We start from the raw sequence: 6,731 nt of genomic DNA on the forward strand, positions 1-6,731 counted from the left end.
AATGAGTGGTCGGGTCAGGCCCTGTGAGGCCTGTGATTGGGTTAGGAGGAAGTGCTGTGTGTTTGGCTTCGGAGAGGGGTGATGGATCAGAGCTGGAGTAGAAGGAGAATTAGGACTGGCCTGAATTAGACTACCTAACCCTTCCCCTCTATCGGACTGACTGGTTCCTTTTGGGTCACACACACACACAACTAGCCTACCGGGTTAAATAAAGGTGAAATTAAAATAAAATTAAAATAAAACACAGTCACGAAAACACACACACACACACACACACACATACTCACACTGTCATGTACACACACACTCGCTGTCATGTACACACACACACACACACACACACACACACACACACACACACACACACACACACACACACACACACACGCACACACACACACAGGCGCGTGCACACACACACACACACTCACACTGTCATGTACACACACACTCAACCCATCCTTCACCCCCCTCTCTCCTCTTCCCCCACGCCATCTGGAAACAACTGGACTATTCCCAGCCCTCACCCAGACCGGGACACCCGGCACGCATTAGGAGGGACAGGGGCCAATTTATTAGCCCCTCTGCCCCACTCTGGCTCAGGTTTCTAGCCCAGACACACTGCTCCGTTCCCGAGAGTACTGAGCACAGGACGCCCTCGCAGGGAAACCCAGAGGCTTGTGGGTTGTCTGGGTGGGGAAGAGGGGAGATGAGGGGGAGAGGAGAGTAGGGGAGCGTGGTGGGGGTCTTTAGCCCTGGGATAGTGACACAGAGCAGGGTCACACATATGTAGAACAGGCCCTGGCTCTCAAACACAAGACACCACTCCCCCAGTCTGATGACTTGTGTGTGTGTGTGTGTGTGTGTGTGTGTGTGTGTGTGTGTGTGTGTGTGTGTGTGTGTGTGTGTGTGTGTGTGTGTGTGTGTGTGTGTGTGTGTGTGTGTGTGTGTGTGTGTGTGTGTGTGTGTGTGTGTGAAAACACATGACAGAGAAAGAGAGGGGGATGACTGGAGGTAAAGGTAGAGGGGGAGAGGCTAACACGGAACCCAAACCGGCTGCGTGCGCTATCATGCATAAATGTATTTTGTCCCCCCACACCAAACTCGATCACGACACTCAGGTTAAAATATCAAAACAAACTCGGAACCTATTTAGCTAGTTTGCTGTTGCTAGCAAATTTGTCCTGGGATATAAACATTGAGTTGTTATTTTACTTTAAATGCACAAGGTCCTCTACTCCGACAATTGATCCACACATAAAACGGTCAACCGAATCGTTTCTAGTCATCTCTGCTCCTTCCAGGCTTTTTCTTCTCTTGACTTTATATTGCAATTGGCAACTTTCATAAATTAGGTGCATTACCCCCACTGACCTCATTCGTCTTTCAGTCACCCACGTGGGTATAACCAATGAGGAGATGGCATGTGGGTACCTGCTTCTATAAGCCAATGAGGAGATGGCACGTTGGTACCTGCTTCTATAATCCAATGACGAGATGGGAGAGGCAGGACTTGCAGCGCGATCTGCGTCACAAATAGGAATGACTTCTATTTTAGCCCTTTGCAACTCAGGAGCTCGCTGGCGCGCGCAACGCTCGCGCACATGACGCGAGCGGTGTAGTCAGCCTGTAAGTAAACATTTCCAGTAGAAAGCACTTTGACATGATTTACAGCGAGCTATGATCTTCTTTGTGTTGGCAGGCCAGTGATGGTTAACAGTCCTGCCTCATAGCTTCATAGCCAACATCTCCTCCCCCCCTCTCTCTCACTCTCTCTCATTCTCTCCCCCCTCTCATTCTCCCCCCCTTTTTTTCTATCACTCCCTCATTCCTGTGTTACATGAGAGAGAGAGAGAGAGAGAGAGAGAGAGAGAGAGAGAGAGAGAGAGAGAGAGAGAGAGAGAGAGAGAGAGAGATAGATAGATAGATAGATAGATAGATAGATAGATAGATAGATAGATAGATAGATCGATCTTACCTCAATTATCACATCCAGACTGTGAATTGCCGTCACCGTGTCCAGAGTGACACTCGGGTCATTACTAGCTTCTCATGTCACTGTCCAGATACCTTCTGTTACGGGTCCTTCAGATGTCTGACAACTGTAAACCAAAGGATGCTTGAAACAAATAAATAGGCTTTTATGATCATCCAGTCATTTATTTTACTGCACAGTGAAATGTTTCTCTTTCATTACATCTATTCTGGAGAGTCTCTGTTTTTGATCATGAGAGATCTCTGTCTCTCTCTCTTTCTCATCTCTCTCTCTTTTTCTCCCCTCTCTCTCTCTCTGTCTCCTCTCTCTGTCTCTGTCTCCTCTCTCTCCCACTCGCTCTCTCTCTCTTTCTCCTCCCCTCTCTCTCTTTCTCTCCTCTCTTTCTCTCCTCTCGTTCTCCTCTCTTTCTCCTCCCCTCTCTCTCTCTCTCCTCTCTTTCTCCTCCCTCTCTCTCTCGTTATCCTCTATCTGCCATTCTCCACTCTGTGTGGTACCTAGTCCTGAGCGGTACCTCTCTCTCAGCCTGACTTGATAACCTATACGGTGCCTTTTATTTCTCTCTTGTTTTTCATATGTGGCGACTTCCTTCCATTGAACGTTTTCTGTTCCAGATGATTATGTCCCCCCCGTCTGGTTGCAGAGCTCTGCTGTGACTGTAACTCAGCCCAGGAGTTCCAATTTCACACCATGTTCCACAGTGTACTAAAAAAACAACATCTGCAATGCTACGTTTCTTCCGTAAAGACCCCAACCATAAGTCTCTCTGCTTAGACTCTCTCACCGGCTGGCTGCTAACGTCATCCACTACCACTCTGACTTCAGTTAAAACTGTTCCCTTTTTCTTAATCCCTCTCTCAACGCTGCTTCCTGCTCTCATAGAAGAAATATCTTTCACTATTTCTTCTCTCTCTCTCCCCCTCTCCCTTTGTCTCTCTCTCTTTCTCTCTCTTTCTCTCTCTCCCCCTCTCTCTCTCTCTTCCCTCTCTCCATCTCTCGTTTTCTCCCCCTCTCTCTCTCTCTCACCCTCTTTCTTTCTCTCTCTCTCTCTCTCTCTCCGTGCTGCCTCCTGTTCCTGCTCTCTTTTTCCGTTCTCTTCCCTTCTGTTCCCTTGTTCGGCGGCCATGCCTCTTGTTATGTGAGGCTGCCACACAGAAGCTGAGAGAGAGAAAGCAGACTAGAGCCGAGGCTGTCTGGCTGAGATAGTACTGTCACTGCAGCATCTGTGTTCGTGTCTGTGAGGAATACCATGGAAAGTGGTAATGATATAACGCTAGTAAAAAAGCATCAGCCGCATCACCATCATGAACATCAACATCATCACTCTGCTCATCTTCAACGTAGCAATATGAGACAAGTTATAGTAGGGGCTGTGTCCAGCAGTTTGCCCAACGCTTGTGTGTGCGCGCACATGATAGTTTGTGTATTAAACAGAGATTAACAGGGATGAGAGGAGACAGAGGACATTCTGTCTCTATTTACTTCTGCCACCTTATACATCCTCTGATTATCTTACAGGAAAGAGAGAGGGAGGAGTGGGGAGGGAGGGAGGGAGAGAGAAGGGGAGGGAGAGAGAGAGAGAGGGAGAGAGGGGGAGAGAGAGGGAGGAGTGGGGGGAGAGAGGGAGAGAGAGGGAGAGGGAGAGAGAGGGAGGAGTGAGGAGAGAGGGAGAGAGAGAGAGGGGAGGGAGAGAGAGGGAGAGAGAGGGTAGAGAGAGGGAGGAGTGGGGAGAGAGGGAGGGAGAGAGAGGGGAGGGAGAGAGAGGGAGGGGGAGAGAGAGGGAGGGAGAGAGCGAGAGAGAGGGAGAGAGAGAGAGGGAGGAGTGGGGAGGGAGGGGGAGAGAGGGAGAGAGGGAGAGAGGGGGAGAGAGAGGGAGGAGTAGAGAGAGAGAGGGAGAGGGAGGAGTGGGGAGAGAGGGAGAGAGAGGGAGGAGTGGGGAGGGAGGAGTGGGGAGGGAGGGAGAGGGAGGAGTGGGGAGGGAGAGGGAGAGGAGAGGAGTGGGGAGGGAGGGAGAAGGAGGAGTGGGGAGGGAGAGAGAGAGAGGGAGGAGTGGGGAGGGAGGGAGAGAGAGGGGGGAGAGAGAGAGAGAGAAAGAGGAGTGGGGAGGGAGGGAAAAGGAGGAGTGGGGAGGGAGAGAGAGAGAGGGAGGAGTGGGGAGGGGAGAGGGCGAGAGAGAGGGAGGAGTGGGGAGGGATGAGAGGGAGGAGTGGGGAGGGAGAGAGAGGGAGGAGTGGGGAGGGAGGGAGAGGGAGAGAGAGGGAGGAGTGGGGAGGGAGGGAGAGAGGGAGAGAGAGGAGGAGTGGGGAGGGCGAGGGAGAGAGAGAGAGAGAGGGAGGAGTGGGGAGGAGGAGGGAGAGAGAGAGGGAGAGAGAGGGGGGAGGGAGGGAGGGAGGGAGGGAGGGAGGGAGGGAGGGAGGGAGAGAGAGGGAGGAGTGGGGAGGGAGAGGGGGAGAGCGAGAGGGAGGAGTAGAGAGGGAGGGAGAGGGAGGGAGGGAGGGAGAGAGGAAGGAGTGGGGAGAGGGAGAGAGGGATGGAGAGAGAGAGACAGAGACAGAGACAGAGAGGGAGGGAGAGAGAGAGGGAGAGAGGTAACCCCAAGGCAACCTGGAACACACAGAAACATCCTCTCACAATATATATGGGTCAGGCTCTCCTCTGTCTCTTTCCCGCTTTCCTCCTCTCTCATTCTCTCTTTTTGCTCTCTCTCCCTTTTTCTCTCTCTCTCTCTCCTTATCCACCACTCCCTCGTTCCGCATCTTGATGACTCCCATAATCTGCCTGCTGCCATGAGATTAAAAAGAAAACCGCCCTGTTTTATGATAACATTTGTGGGATAAACAAAGTTGTTTCAACCTCCTCTGTCTCCTTCCTCTTTAATCTGCTTTCTTTGAGTTCCAGCAACGATTGTTAGGTTGTTATACAATGTTTCCCATGTGTGTGTCTGTGCCTGTGTCTGTGCCTGTGTGTGTGTCTGTGTGTGTGTGTGTGTGTGTGTGTGTGTGCGTGCGTGCGTGCGTGTGTGTGTGCATGCATGCCTGTATGTATAGTATGTCTACTTTAAGCCAGGCAGCCAGGGTTTCAGGCAGGGTTTCAGTACTGAGCCCGACAGGGAGGGTTTCAGTACTGAGCCAGGCAGGGAGGGTTTCAGTACTGAGCCAGACAGGGAGGGTTTCAGTATTGAGCCAGGCAGGGAGGATTTCAGTTCTGAGTCAGGCAGGGAGGGTTTCAGTTCTGAGCCAGACAGGGAGGGTTTCAGTACTGAGCCAGACAGGGAGGGTTTCAGTACTGAGCCAGACAGGGAGGGTTTCAGTACTGAGCCAGGCAGGGAGGGTTTCAGTTCTGAGCCAGACAGGGAGGGTTTCAGTACTGAGCAAGGCAGCATAGTGAGGAGAACCAGGTCCAGATAGAGCTGAACCAAAGCTGAACAACCCATTAAAATAGATGCAGATCAGCCACCCCGACCGGCTCTGTCTGCTTCACATTATGGCAAAGATGCCTGCGCCAGTATTCTTAAAATGTCTCAGTGTAGTAGTGCTGATCTAGAATCAGTGGTGTCTTTTAGAACATAATGATTATGATTACAAGAATAGGGAGGACCTGATCCTAGACCAGCCCTCCTACTCCCTATATGAATACAGCCCTGTAAGAAATTGCAGCCGCCCCATGTCTGCTTCACATTACGGGAAGGATGCCTTGTGCCTTGGCTCTGTATCATTCCACTGAGCGATCCCGTGTTTATTTAAGAGAAGAAAGAGCCACATTAAAAACAGTGGGATAGTGGAATAGCAGCGCCTGATGCTTCCAAGCTGTTGCATGGGAGAAGTGTGTAGGGAGTGTTTTTTTAAGGAGTGAATGGTGGCAGTGGTAATAAATGATGGAGGAATTCCTATTGTTCTCTTAGTACATAAAATACAGGGCCCTGGCCTTTATCTCTCTCTCTCTCTCTCTCTCTGGCTCTCTCTGTCTCTCTCTCTCTCTCTGTCTCTCTCTCTCTCTCTCTCTCTCTCTCTCTCTCTCTCTCTCTCTCTCTCTCTCTCTCTCTGGCTCTTCCCTTGTTTCTGTCCCTCTTGCTTCACTGCTTGCACTCCCTACCCCACCCTCCTCTTTCTCTTTATCTTTGTTCTCTCTCTCTCCTCTTCCACTCCTATCCTCCTTCCCTCTCTCATGCTGCGAGTCATTGATCTATGTGTTCCTACTGAATAACATGTGACATACATGAGCAGAGTGTGTTGCTCAGACCTCTGTGGTACCGGATGGCCTTTCCTAGAAAGAGGGGACAAACACTGCCTGAGGTGGCTGGCGGAACCCAGCACCCCTGTGGGAGCTGACGGAGGCGGTGGTTTGTAGACAGGAGGGCAGCAGGGTTGTGTGTGTCCTGTGGAGCAGGGGGCAGAGTGTCCCTGAGGTGAAGCAGCAGGCTTTCTCAGGCGCCTCTCTGAGGTCACCCCGTAAAGAGCCCTGGGGAGAACACACACATTCATCTAGACACACACACACAACCTGCCAATAACCCCTGGGTGTGCGTGCGTGCGTGCGTGCGTGCGTTAGAGCCTCAGGTAAAACGAGTAATCCTCTCTGTCAACTCAGACGTCGTCTCAGTTCACCACATGACTTCACACTCACGCATAATGCACACACACACAGATTGACTCACAAACACACTCTGACAGTCAGCATCACAGTTCATTGCTGATGAGGTGTTTGACTGGCTCGAGAGAATATGACCGGGTTAGTGTGT

This window comes from Oncorhynchus clarkii, chromosome 19 (assembly GCF_045791955.1).
Source record: "Oncorhynchus clarkii lewisi isolate Uvic-CL-2024 chromosome 19, UVic_Ocla_1.0, whole genome shotgun sequence".
Classification (NCBI taxonomy): domain Eukaryota; kingdom Metazoa; phylum Chordata; class Actinopteri; order Salmoniformes; family Salmonidae; genus Oncorhynchus; species Oncorhynchus clarkii.